The sequence below is a fragment of the Chiloscyllium plagiosum genome, unplaced genomic scaffold (assembly GCF_037043375.1).
Source record: "Chiloscyllium plagiosum isolate Xiang-an unplaced genomic scaffold, Cpla_swu_hap1 HiC_scaffold_18, whole genome shotgun sequence".
NCBI lineage: Eukaryota > Metazoa > Chordata > Chondrichthyes > Orectolobiformes > Hemiscylliidae > Chiloscyllium > Chiloscyllium plagiosum.
Genome location: NW_028270156.1, coordinates 59,714,091 through 59,728,332, shown reverse-complemented (window position 1 = coordinate 59,728,332; position 14,242 = coordinate 59,714,091). Strand labels below are relative to the sequence as shown.

Genomic DNA, 14,242 nt, shown 5'->3' with positions numbered 1-14,242 from the left:
ATTCCAAGATTTGGACCCAAGACAGTGAAGGAACGGCGATATATTTTCAAGTCAGGATTGTGAGTGGCCTGGAGTGGAACTTGAAAGCTGTTCCCATGTATCTGCTGACCTTTTCCTTCTAGATGGAAGTGGTTGTGGGTTTGGAAGGTGCTGTCTGAGGATGTTTGGTGAATTTCTGCAGTGCATCTGTAATACACACTGGTGCTACTGAGCATTGATGGTGGAGGGAGTGGATGCTTGAGGACATGGTGCCAATCAATCAACCAGAAAACCTTATGTAGCAGTAAGGATGAAAAGGCTCTGTACCATCATTCCTATAGTTGCTGCTAGACGCACATTTACTCACATGGCTGTTAGAACATAGAATGTCGAACAGTGCCCTGTGAATCACCATGTCTGCACCAGCATGATGGTATTCTAAACCAATCTCATCTGCCCACACATCATCCCTATCCCTTCATTCTCTCCATGTCCATGCATCTGTCTAAATGCCTCTTAAACTTTGCTATTATATCTGCTTCTCCCACCTCCCATGGCAGTGTGTTCCAGGCAACTACCACCCTCTGTATATGTTAAAGAATGCATTCCTCGCACATCAGCCAGGCTGCCTCTGGTGTGTCTGGAGAGGAGAGTTGGCAGGGGCCTGTATGTGGTTCCTACTCTGGCTGGCTCCCTATTGGTCCAGCCCTGTCTCCTTGTGAGGAAGGAGCACCTGGATATCAATGTCTTTCATCTCCCAGGCATGGGCACTGAGCTGTGGCGATGGGGTGCAGATCTGTGCATTTAGAATCCGTACAGTGTGGAAACCATATCGTGTCCACACCAACCCTCCGAAGAGCATCCCACCCAGACCCAACCCAATCCCTGTAACCCTGCATTACCTGTGGCTAATCCACCTCGCCTGCACATCCCTGGACATTAGGGGAAAATTAGAATGGCCAATCCACCTAACCTGTACGTCTTTGGACTGTGGGAGGAAACCAGAGGAAACCTATGCAGATGCAGGGAGAATGTGCAAACTCTACACACACAATAGCCAGAGCATGGAATCGAACCCGGATCCCTGGCACTGTGAGGCAGCTGTGCTAACCACTGAGCCACTGTACCACCTCCAGCAGATTCTGCGGTGCTGAGCCTGGCTCTCTATGGCAACAGCCAACCTGTTCAGATGTTTGCATGTCAGAAGAAGCATGGTGCAAACCATATTGGTGGAGTCTTGCAATCTTGGATCAACTTGTCCAGTTGACAAACCTGCCTGTCGCTCCTGTGCATGTGAACAGAAATTGTAAGTACTGGTGCCATCAAGCCCTCTCCTGCCTGGAGCTGAGCAGAGACTGAACTCCAGCAGACCACCCAATGCCAGTGACTGGGGTGGCCGGCTGCAGAAATGTAGCACTGATGTGCTCACCTGCAAGGGGTCCCTGACTGAAGTATGCACCAAGGTGTCAGTTTCTGAGCTGGTAAAGGGTGCAGGAGGCATCCTGTGATGAGCCTGTGGCTTCTGAGGTAGAGGGGAGCGGATGTGTTGCTGGGCCCGCCTCTTGGCCACTTAGAATGTGAGGATGCTTCTTGTACCTACAGGGCAAACTTGATTGACTTTTTTGAAGAAGTAACAAAGAGGATTAATGAGGGCAGATGTGATCTATGTAGACTTCAATAAGGCATTCGACAAAGTTCCCCATGGGAGACTGGTAAGCAAGGTTAGATCTCATGGAATACAGGGAGAGCTAGCCATTTGGATACAGAACTGGCTCAAAGGTGGAAGACAGAGGGTGGTGGTGGAGGGTTGTTTTTCAGACTGGAGGCCTGTGACCAGTGGAGTGTCACAAGGATCGGTGCTGGGTCCTCTACTTTTCGTCATTTAGATAAATGATTTGGATGTGAGCATAAAAGGTGTAGTTAGTAAGTTTGCAGATGACACCAAAATTGGAGGTGTAGTGGACAGCGAAAAGATTACCTCAGATTAACAACAGGATCTTGACCAAATGGGCCAATGGGCTGAGAAGTGGCAGATGGAGTTTAATTCAGTTAAATGCGAGGTGCTGCACTTTTGGAGTGCAAATCTTAGCAGGACTTATACACTTAATGGTAAGGTCCGAGGGCATTTTGCTGTACAAGGAGACTTTGGAGTGCAGGTTCATAGCTCCTTGAAAGTGGAGTCACAGATAGATAGGATAGTGAAGAAGGCTTTTGGTATGTTTTGAAACTTTATTGCTGGAACAGCACAGCAGGTCAGGCAGCATCCAGGGAACAGGAGATTCGACGTTTCGGGCACAGGCCCTTCTTCAGTCATTCCTGAAGAAGGGCCTGTGCCCGAAACGTCGAATCTCCTGTTCCCTGGATGCTGCCTGACCTGCTGTGCTGTTCCAGCAATAAAGTTTCAACTTTGATCTCCAGCATCTGCAGACCTCACTTTCTCCTTTTGGTATGTTTTCCTTTATTGGTCAGAGTATTGAGTACAGGATTTAGGAAGTCATGTTGCGGCTGTAGAGGACATTGGTTAGGCCACTGTTGGCATAGGTTTAGGGTGAGAGAGGAAAGATATAAAAGAGACCTAAGGGGCAACTTTTTCACACAATGGGTGGTACTTGTATGGAATGAGCTGCCAGAGGAAGTGGTGGAGGCTGGTACAAATGCAACATTGAAAAGGCATTTGGATGGGTATATGAATAGGAAGGGTTTGGAGGGATATTGGCAGGTGGGACTAGATTGGGTTGGGATATCTGGTCGGCATGGACATGTTGGACCAAAGGGTCTGTTTCCATGCTGTACATCTCTAAGATTCTATGACTCAAGGAGAGAATGCCTAGTGTACACTGGGTAGAAGATTGGATGTGTTAAGAGGACAATCACATTGGCAGATTTGGGAAAATGACCCAGCAATGGACTTTATCTGGGACATGGATATCACCACATGAACGGTCACATTCTTCAGTGGCAAGGGCCAGGAACCTCTCCTCAGTGTGATTGAGGAGCCCAATGTCAGGCAGTCCATCACCTATCCTCTTTGCCCTGACGTAGGCTGCTTTCTCCTGCCAAGAGACAAAAAGAAGAATCGAGTCACATGGAAGTACATCAGACAGCTGCTGTTACTCGCTCAAGGTGGGGGAAAAGCGGTGAGATGATCCGAGCAATTAGTAGGCAGCGCACAGAGACCATGCAGCATTGCTGATTTGGTCAGTTTGGGCAGCTGAGAGTGAGTGAGAGGAAATGTCTGCAATCACAAGAGCACAGTAGACCGTGACCCTTGGTGGGAGGTGGATGTGGTGGTCGAGATGGAGTGAATGTGAAGTAGCAGAGAGAGAAGGGATGGTGGCACTTAGCCTAATGGAGTGGAGATCCTCAATGACTTACTTGCAGCATCATGTTCCACGCCAAGAAATTAGCACTGAGCAGGATGACGGGGCCTAGTGCCATGGTTTTCCCTGCTGGTCCTGGGGAAGGAGGGCCTCCAGGTCTTGGTAAAAGCAATGACTGCAGATGCTGGAAACCAGATTCTGGATTAGTGGTGCTAGAAGAGCACAGCAGTTCAGGCAGCATCCGAGGAGCAGTAAAATCGACGTTTCGGGCAAAAGCCCTTCATCAGGAATAAAGGCAGAGAGCCTGAAACGTGGAGAGATAAGCTAGGGGAGGGTGGGGGTGGGGAGAAAGTAGCATAGAGTACAATAGGTGAGTGGGGGAGGGGATGAAGGTGATAGGTCGGGGGGGAGGGTGGAGTGGATAGGTGGAAAAGAAGATAGGCAAGTAGGACAAGTCATGGGGACAGTGCTGAGCTGGAAGTTTGGAACTAGGGTGAGGTGGGGGAAGGGGAAATGAGGAAACTGTTGAAGTCCACATTGATGGCATGGGGTTGAAGTGTTCCGAGGCGGAAGATGAGGCGTTCTTCCTCCAGGCGTCTGGTGGTGAGGGAGCGGCGGTGAAGGAGGCCCAGGACCTCCATGTCCTCTGCAGAATGGGAGGGGGAGTTGAAATGTTGGGCCACAGGGTGGTGTGGTTGATTGGTGCGGGTGTCCCAGAGATGTTCCCTAAAGCGCTCTGCTAGGAGGAGCCCAGTCTCCCCAATGTAGAGGAGACCGCATCGGGAGCAATGGATACAATAAATGATATTGGTGGATGTGCAAGTAAAACTTTGATGGATGTGGAAGGCTCCTTTAGGGCCTTGGATGGAGGTGAGGGAGGAGGTGTGGGCTCAGGTTTTGCAGTTCCTGCGGTGGCAGGGGAAGGTGCCAGGATTGGAGGGTGGGTTGTAGGGGGGCATGGACCTGGCCAGGCAGTCACAGAGGGAACGGTCTTTGCAGAATGCGGAAAGGGGTGGGGAGGGAAATATATCCCTGGTGGTGGGGTCTGTTTGGAGGTGGCGGAAATGTCGGCGGATGATTTGGTTTATGCGAAGGTTGGTAGGGTGGAAGGTGAGCACCAGGGGTGTTCTGTCCTTGTTACGGTTGGAGGGGTGGGGTCTCAGGGCAGAGGTGCGGGATGTGGACGAGATGCGTTGGAGAGTATCTGTAAAGTGTGGCGTCAATCTACCTTCGTCTAACACGTTTGGGGGGAATGACAGGAACTATGGAGGTTAGCTCCAAACCAACACTACCCCACTGGTGACTTTTAAATATGGCACCGGTGCCAGGAATCCAGGGATATTGAGTCTAATTCTGGACATCACACCTTGGAAAGGACATGAACACTTCCAAAGCAATTTGTGAGAACGGTTCCAGGGATGAGCTATGTGGATAGATGGGAGGAGGTGGTTTTGTTCTCTTTGGACAAGACGAGGTTAAGGGAGATTGACAGTGTTCAAATTATGAAGGGACTAAACAGAATAGACTGAGAGAAATTGCTCCCACTGTTGAAGGATTAGGAGCCGAGGACACCAATTTGAAGTGATTGTCAAAAGAAGCAACAATATTTAAAGAAAAATGTATTCATGCAGAAAATGAATGGGGTCTAGAATGCTCTTCCAGATACTGCGATGGAGGCTAATTCAATCCTGAATTCTAAAAAATTGCATAAACTCTTGAAGCTTATATATTTGCAGGCTGCAATGTAGATGTGGAGTTAACTGAATTACAGTTGCAGAATGGCCTTCTGTGTTGTGACTGCTCTGTGATTCTATGATATATTATCAATCAGCTCATTTAATTATCATTTACAACTTGTGGACCTCCTAATCTAAAACTGTTGGAAGAATACATTCGTATTGGTTTGTGCACTTACCTTATCTTAGTCTGGTTGGTAGTTGGGCACTTCATCTAGTCCAGTGCTCCTGGCTTAGGGAGGAAGAATGTGAATGATGGATGGGGACGGAAAAAGGTTAAAGCACAATGAACAAATGATCTACTAACAATTACTGTCTATGTTCTTGTGTCAACAGAAGGGTCACTGAAGGGAGGTGCTTGATTATTGGATTGTACTATGCAGCAATGAAGATGGAAAGGAGGGGTGATAGATGAATTCAAAACTCAGGAAGGACTTTAACAAGAATAAATAAGCAGAAACTGTTTTTAGTGAGAGAATTGTTGGTAAGTTAAAATGATTGGTAACAGGCAGAAGCAATATGAGGAAACTTTCTCTTAACATGACACGTTATAATGATCTGGAAAGCATTTCCTGAAAGGGTGGTTAAAGAGGATTCAATAATTTCCTTCAAAAGTAGAATTGGATATATGCTTAAAGGGAAGAAGTAATACAAGGTTTTATTTTATGGTTTAAAGAAAGGAAAGCAGAACCGGATACAAAAAAGTGAATAGTTAATAAATTTTAACAGGCAATTATCAACTTAAAGGGAGCCCACATCATTGGTTTTATTTTGGAGTGAATTAGATTACTTACAGTGTGGAAATAGGCCCTTCAGCCCACCAAGTCCACACTGACCCTTTGAAGAGCAACCCACCCAGATCCATTCCCCTACATTTATCCCTTCACCTAACACTACGGGCAATTTAGCATGGCCAATTCATCTTACCTACACATTTTTAGACTGTGGGAGGAAACCGGAGCACCCGGAGGAAACCCACGCAGACACGGGGAGAATGTGCAAACTCCACACAGACAGTTGCCTGAGGCGGGAATTGAACCCGGGTCTACTGGTACTCTGCGGTAGCCGAGCGCAATTGCCCAAGCAGAAGGGATCATGAGAACAAATGTTCCAGTCATGTTAACAGAATATCTCAATCCTGAGATTCTGTTACTATATTGAACTGGCTCCTGGATATCTTTTTTTTAAATAACATTGTAAGCACAAATCTGATTTTCTTTGCTGAAAGTTTATAATTCCCAGTGCATTTCCAGCCTCTGATCTGCCTTAGTTTTATGCATGGGAAAAACTAACCACTGTGCCACCGTGCTGCTTCCACCCCAATGATATCTGTTTAATATCTTGTTCTTTTTTAATTCCACCATTTTCCCTCTACTCCTTTTTTTTAAAGTTAATAGCATTTCTGCAATTCTCCTCACACCTCTGTACATATTGCTACCTTTCTCATCAGTTTCAAAATCCACTTCCTTTGAGAGTGCTTTCAGTTGCTTCAGCTAATTGTCTCCCCCTTCCTACCCCTTACTCTGCAACGCTCCTTAACCTTTGAACAGTGCCATGATAAACAGGCTACTGTGACTGTTTTGACGATAAACTTTACGATGGGGGAGTTAATTAAACAAGCCGTTGGTTCTTGTCAGGTGAATAAGAAATGACTTGCTCTTTGCCTGAGACATCCATGCCTCTTTAAGGTTGTGGTGTTTATTTTAAATTGTAAGGCTATTGTATTTTGATAATTATGACTGTACTGCAGGTCAAAAAGGCACTTTGTCTGTTTTGAAGCAGTTGCCAATCCTAATCCTTTCGCTGTTGAACTGAAGCACAATTACATTTAATTTGGCTTGAAGCATTTTTGCAGTGATATCTGTCCACATTTCAACGTTCTCAGACAGTTAGTAACAACGTAAAGCCCATTTCTCATGTTTACATCCTAAATGCTTGTTTGATCTCAGCTTATCTGCTCCCTCTATATATTTTTGTTTTCTTCTTCAAGTGATCAGTTTGATCTTAAACCTTTGAGGTGAAACTGACATTTTTTCAATTTGGAGCCAGTAACAAAAAAATATATACAAGATAGCAAATGACCTGGCAACTCACTCCAAAAACAGCCTCTTAATCCCTTACTACCAGTCATGCAATCTGATATCATGTATTTACTTAATCAGAAACACTTGTAATATGCACTTATTGACGTCACTTGGCTATGCTTTCCCGTGCATAAAACTAAGGCAGATCAGAGGCTGGAAATGCACTGGGAATTATAAACTTTCAGCAGAGAAAATCAGATTTGTGCTTACAATGTTACAAAAAAAGATATCCAGGAGCCAGTTCAATATAGTAACAGAATCTCAGGATTGAGATATTCTGTTTACACGACTGGAACATTTGTCCTCATGATCCCTTCTGCTTGGGCAATTGCTTGTAAGTCTTAATTTTCTATGAAGTAGCACACTCACTATCTCAATAGCATTTGCTAAGAAAATTGCCTTCATAATCTAAACAGCCAGGCTCCTTTGATAACTTGACATCAGCATATACCTGTGAGAACAGGGGCCATCTTTTGCCAAGTGCAAACCAAGACATCAAAGATCCAACAACAGTGTTTGGAAGCAGAGCAATGGTTGTTTTCCCTGATAATTTGGTCAATATTTTTCCCTCAACCATCATCAAATATAAAATCATCTGATTGTTATTATATTTCTGCTTGTGGGATCTTACTGTGCACAGTTTGACTGCTGTGTTTCCAACATTACAATAGGGCATCAAAAGAATTTAATTATCTCCAAATGCTTTGGGGCATTCTAAGGTTGTGTGGGAATCCCACTTGTCTATAATCCTGATTAGAGAGTTTAGATCAGAGTGGTGCTGGAAAAGCACAGCAAGTCAGGCAGCATCCGAGGAGCAGGAAAATCAACGTTTCGGGCAAAAGATTTGCATTTCGATAATGCTTTGCTGAAATCTCATCCCAACCTTTTCAATCTTGACATACGTGGCCACCATCACATGAGCCATATGGACCAAAAGAAAATCTCAGACCTGGCCATTCGGGGTGAGGCAGCCAACGTCATGTAGGGCATGGAAAAGACAGTAAATTGGCATCAGAGTCAAGTAATGCAGTAGGTGTGTTAAATGTAAAGTCTGTGTCTTTTAATGTTTGTACTCTATTAAATTGTCGACTGAGATGACACAGAACTGCTTTTCAAATCAAGTCTGGTAGTAACATCAGATTATCCATCCACAGATTTAGGAACTGAAGGATAGGAGTTAGCCCCATAAGTTTTTAACAGTGCTAGTCTCTTAAAGGGTGGTATGGTGGTTCAGTGACTAGTACTGCTGCTTCACAGCACAGGGGATATGGAGGGGGGGGGAGGGGTTCAATTCCAGCTTTGGGTGACTATGTAGAGATTGCATGATCGCCCTGTGTTTGCTCTGGTTTGCTCCCATGAAGAAAGATGTGCAGGTTAGATGGATTGCCCATGTTTAATTGCTGATATTGTGCAGGCTGGGTGGATCAGCCATGAGAAATGGTGGGGTTCTTTTTTGGAGAGTCAATGTGGATTCAATCACCAAATGGCCTGCTTCTACATTGTAGGGAATCCGTGGTTCTGTGAATCACAGTTACAAAGCCAGTTGGTTGGGCACGAATGATTTGGAGGTGCTGGTGTTGGACTGGGGTGTACAAAATTAAAAATCACCAGGTTATAGTTCAATAGGTTTATTTGGAAGCATTAGCTTTCGGAACACTGCTCCTTCATCAGGTGGTTGTCTGTTGGCACGAAGTGAGCTCAGCCTTGTACAAGTGAGGTGAATTAATACCACAGGCTCTTTAAACTCAAAGAAAGAGGAGCAGTATAAAAATTCATAGTGATATCATGAATAATATATGATCTTAAAATTTAGATGGGGGTGGTCATGTTTACCAATCAATTTGATAGGATGTCCTTCAACCAAAAGATAATAAGAATTATTGGTGAAGGTATTCCCCAGATAAGTAGCATAGATGAAGTCTGGAAAATGTTAAAGAGAAAAGAGAGACTCCATAACATAGGACACACGTCCTTCTTTTTTAATCTATGATTTTTTTAATGTAGGAATTTGAGACATTCAGTTCAACAGCAATGGGGAATAATTCCTGCATTAGAACAGTAAGACCTGAGACATTTCCAATCATGGAGCTTGGGCCTCATTTCTGTCTGACCAATGAATTGCTAACTGTGAGAGACAGCTCACTAATGTTGTAGTGAAGTTGATAAGTGAATGTGAGGGCTGATGTGGTGGCTGGGTCAACAGTAAGATGTGGCGGTAGGAATATGTTGCAATGTCTGGCAGTGTCTTATGGGCTTTGAATGTAGAGTGGGGCTGTTGTTCACAGATCAACATTTCAATGATGCAGATGGCTATAATTTTATAAATAATGATCTTACAGCTGCTCCTTTTTAAGCTACTTGTAGGGACTGTTGTGGTGCAAAGGTAGAGTCCCTACCTGTGGGTGAAGAGGCCTAGGTTCAAGTCCCAAAGGTGTGTAATAAGAAAAATAGGTTAGTTTTTAAAATAATGACTGTGGTCACTTAATGGCCCTCTTGGGGTGCAATGGTAGTGCCCCTGCCCCTGAATCAGGAGGACATATTTCTGGAGGTATTTAGTAACATCTCTGAACAAGATGACTAGAGAAATAAGTTATTTTTTTAAAATTTGACTATTTATAGACTTGGTATTACTAAGTGTAGCTGATGCTGCGTCAGGTTAAATGCATCTTGTCAAGGGGACGGCACGAGGGTTAGGCTCCAAGTTTACTTTATGTGCTGACATTTTGGTCTTTACCCACATAGCCGACTAGCAATGAGCACGTAATTTTGCTTCCTATACTGGAGGCTGAGGAAGCTATTGAGCACCTGATCTATGTGCACTGTGCAACTGAATTTCTAGGTTTCGGTTTTTAGATTTAATTTTTAAAATTTTGACAAGTTCCACCTCTCCACTAGATTGTATAATACAGAATCAGCTGAGTTGTAACCTGTGCAAGTGCGAACGGAACGACCTAGCTTGTCACAGAAGGAGGTTACATGACATTGGTGTCCCTGCAGAGTAATAGGACCAGCATTTAGCTAGGCACATTGTGAAACCAAACACATCATCAGACTTCACGGGGAGTCAACTGGGGTTAAAGGGAGTGCATTAATATCCAAACGCTTCATCTATTTTATCCTTCAAGCACCACATGCCACACAAAGTCTGCAGACGGTGCATCATATTAACAGCCATCTCGATCCTTTGAACCGGATTAGAAGTAAGTCATTCTTAATCCTGAGTGAATGTCTAAGAAGAGTTACACAGGCTTCAGATTATCCTATCCTTCACTTGTGTTGGAACTTGAGTGAAAACGTAACTAACAAATATTAACAACTTTGCTTATGTCCTTCCAAGTGTAATTGGATGAAGCAGTTGGCATGTAATATAGGACAAGGGGGTGTATCCATCCCCTGTCCAAATGCAACATGTTTTCTTGCTCTGTCTCACATGTAATGAAGGTAGCTACAAGTACTCTATTTCAAAGTAAGCTGGTATTGGCTAATGAGGATCAAAAGAGGCTAAGGAGGGAAGCAGGATTTGGCCTTGAAAGTACTGATCAGAGGAGTAAGAGTCGTCTTCAGTGCTGCTTTCTTGAGTAAACCAGTTGTCATCTTTGTTGCAGCCTATTCCAGGGCTGGTTTCACTAATTAAAGTCCAACATTGAGCTGTACGAGCATAAACTAATCTTGGAAAGGTGATCTCAAGCAAATATTACTCCTCTCTGGTGCAACTACAGCTTGTGGCTTCTTCCAAGATGGGTTCAGGCCTCTTGTCAGCACTTATCCAAAATGATGGGTGGTGTATCTTCTGGCAAAAACGTGCACCATTCCTGCTCACCGTTTGGGGCTTTTCAGGAGCAATGTTATTTCCTCAGCCGTGTAACATAGGAATGTAGAAATAGTAATCACAAGTAAGCCATTGAGTCATAGAGGTATACAGCGCAGAAACAGACCCTTTGGTCCAACTCGTCCATGCCAACCAGGTATCCTAAATTAATGTAGTCTCTTTTGGCCCACATCTCTCTAAACCCTTTCTATTCATATACCCATCCAGATGCCTTTTAAATGTTGTAATTGTACCAGCCTCCACCACTTCCTCTGGCAGCTCATTTCACACCTTCAGATGTACTCTGCCATTATGATCAAGGCTGATCATCCAGTAAAATAGCTTGTTCCCATTTTTCCCTCATATCCTTTGATCCCTTTCATCCCTATGTCGAGTTAACAAATTCTGCAAAGAAAACTCTAAATAAACAGGAAGTTAGTCAACACCTATGAAGAAAAATGTTGATTGTTGTAATTTTGGTTGTGTCACCTTTCATTAGATTAAATTCTTTCCTCACACAACTTGCTAATATTGTAAACTGCTCCTCCAAACCGAATTCTCTGTCGTGAGTTGTTTGTTTCTTTAATAACTGTGAGAAATCTTACCTCAATTTACCTTCCAAATAGCCTGCTGTGCGCTTCCAGCATTTTCTGTTTACATTTCACATTTCCAGCGCTTGTGGTTTCTTTTTATCTCATTAAGCTGTATTGCTGTTTTCCGTGGGGATAAGACCCTGAGGTCATTTAACACCAGCAACCAGAAATCACTGAGCAGCCGATCTCCAGTTTTCCTTTTGAAGGTAGAAGCTCAAAGCCCCCGTGAAATGTTAGCCTGTTCCTGTGGAGGAACAAAATTACGGCTGAATGGAGTTGGCCATCCTCGAATTAGGTGGAAGGTCGCCGAGTGGAAGCAGGTCACTGAGAGCCAAGTTGTTGTTCTCAAATGTAACGTTGTTCCAGAGGGTTTTAACACTTGTGGAATTGATAATGAATCAGGCACGTCGAGTAACTTCCACCAAACAAATAACCCGTTTCTAGGAACAGCTAAAAGATTTGAAGAATCAGAATGAAGGACTCCCGTTGTGGGATACCCCTGCAAAGACAGATTTTAAGTCATTTGTAGATGGACCTAACAGTACAACCATATGAAAGGATATAAAGTTATGCAATTAAAGGAATTCGTTTTCGAACAGTGTTCCTTCCAACGGATGCTATAAATCTGATTTTTTTGTAATTGCCCTAGTGCACACATAGAGCATAAACACACAACATTCTAAAAGAAACATTCCACTCTTGAGCACTTTGAATCAAATATCCCATTTTTCATCACCCTAACATAAACGTTTCGCTCCTCTAGAAAGAGTCTGTGTGGATTCACAAGGTGGTTTTGCAAAAGGAGCATGGAATCAATGGCAGGCACGTAGTTATCCCACTATGAGCACAGCTCCAATGTATATCAAGTTAAATTTATGTGGAACCTCTAATGTAATAACATGTCTCAGAACTCTTCACAGGAGCATTATGAAACACAATTGGACACTGACCCACTTAAGGAGACATTAGGTCAGAGGAACCAAAGCTCAGTCAAAGTTGTAGAGATATGTTTTAATGACAATGTAGATAAACCTCTGAGGTAAACTGTGATTCTACTGTGACCTCAGTAATCACATGTTGTTCAGCCAAGACTTCAGATTTTGTATTATTCTGAGTAAGCTGCTCTGTAGCTTTGCTGTCATTTACAATAGACCAATTAATGTATTTTAACAGTGTTTCAGAATTCTGGCCGAAATTAGTATCAAAACTTGCAAGAAATGGGCAAGTTTTTAAGAAGGAGAGTGAAGCAGAGAGGTGTGGGGAGGAGTTTTAGGCCCAGATAGCTGAAGGTACCACCACAAAGTATGGAATAATTAAAACTGGGGACGTACAAAAGCCAGAATTCACAGAGTGTAGATATTTTGAACTGTTATGTAGTTGGAGGTGATTAAAGATGTGGTGGAGAACAAGACCACAAAGGATTTTGAAAGCAATGATGTCAGTTCTGAAAAGCAAAACATTGTTTGACTGGGAGCTAATGTAGGACAAGGGTTGTCCAGTTATGTGTCTGATGAATGATAATGTGAGGAGGAGGTTGCTGTAGGTTTCAGCAATGGTTAGATTCTCCCTGTTTACAGATGATTATTGCGTAACTTGTGCGCCATGAATGTTGCTTGAAACCTGCTGGCCTCAGTATTAATGTTGTCCAGCTCCTTCAAAACCTCCTCAATGACCTGCGTTCAGATGTAACAGCTCTTCAAAGCACTTTCATCTCACTCAATCCTTTCCTTTTGTCTTCTGAGAGGGGAAAAGTGTCCACCATGGGTCAGGGACAGCCAGGATGGGTGGAGGCTTCACTTTCGAGTGAGGGGAAGCCCTTCAGCATCACAAAAACACCTTTACAGTACCGTTGACTGACAGTAGTGGGCACTTCAGGCTGTACATGAACCTTGGGCTTCTCACCCCCTACAAGGAGAGGACAGTGTCCCTGGCTGGGGAGAGCCATGACTTTTCATGTGGTGATGCCAAAGTGTTCCCAGAACCAAGTAAGAGTCATTGTCCATTACTATGCTGCTCTCCCATCAACACTACTCAGAATGTACTCTTAATGTACTTGTGCTACTAACCCTACTTCAAGATGTATTTTCTCTTTTGTCTCTTGCAGGCATCTGCATAGTTTTGGCAGCCACTCAACACACCTCCTCTTCCACCTCAGAGGATGAAAGCACAGATCCCTCAGCCACAAGGCTGCACCTGCTAGTCCAGCTGTTGGTGCTCAGTGCCAATGACAAGATGATGGAGGCAAGGGACCTTGATCTCTATCCAGCTGCCCTCATGAGGAGACAGGATGGTGCCAGTAAGGATCCAGTAAAAGGAAGAACTCCAGGATACACTAAAGGGTGTGGGGCCTTTCACCCGCATTCTTTCTGCTACCATTCCAACTTATGGGAGTTCAAGCTGAGGAGCAGCAATTCTGGACCCTCTAGACACAAACTGCCCTGGGGTTACCTGGCCGGGAGTCTAAAGCTAACAGAAGAAGACTTTTGAAGAGTTCATAGATGGCATACATGACTATTATAAATAGGTCCTAATGTTTGTAAATCTGCCTTCACGTTTCATCATTAGCTGTATGAGTGAATGTCTATCCAGCAGCAACTACAGGAAAGAAGGTACACAGGTTATCCTCAGTGCTACATGAGGTTATATGACCCAAGGTGTGAAGTGAGCAGCTCAAGGTTCCAAGAACATGGAAGGTCCCCAGGTCACAAAACATTGCTTGCAT

The 14,242-nt window shown here is 44.0% G+C and overlaps 1 long non-coding RNA gene across 2 annotated transcripts in view; it reads right to left on the bottom strand.

Moving 5' to 3' along the window:
• Positions 1-11,750, bottom strand: part of LOC122557929 (uncharacterized) — a 141,685-nt gene extending 129,935 nt beyond the window's left edge. For both annotated transcript variants that reach the window (XR_015760205.1, XR_006313981.2), the window contains exon 1: positions 11,533-11,750. This is a non-coding gene — a long non-coding RNA (uncharacterized LOC122557929). The remainder of the gene's footprint in view (positions 1-11,532) is intronic.
• Positions 11,751-14,242: the final 2,492 nt, after the last annotated feature.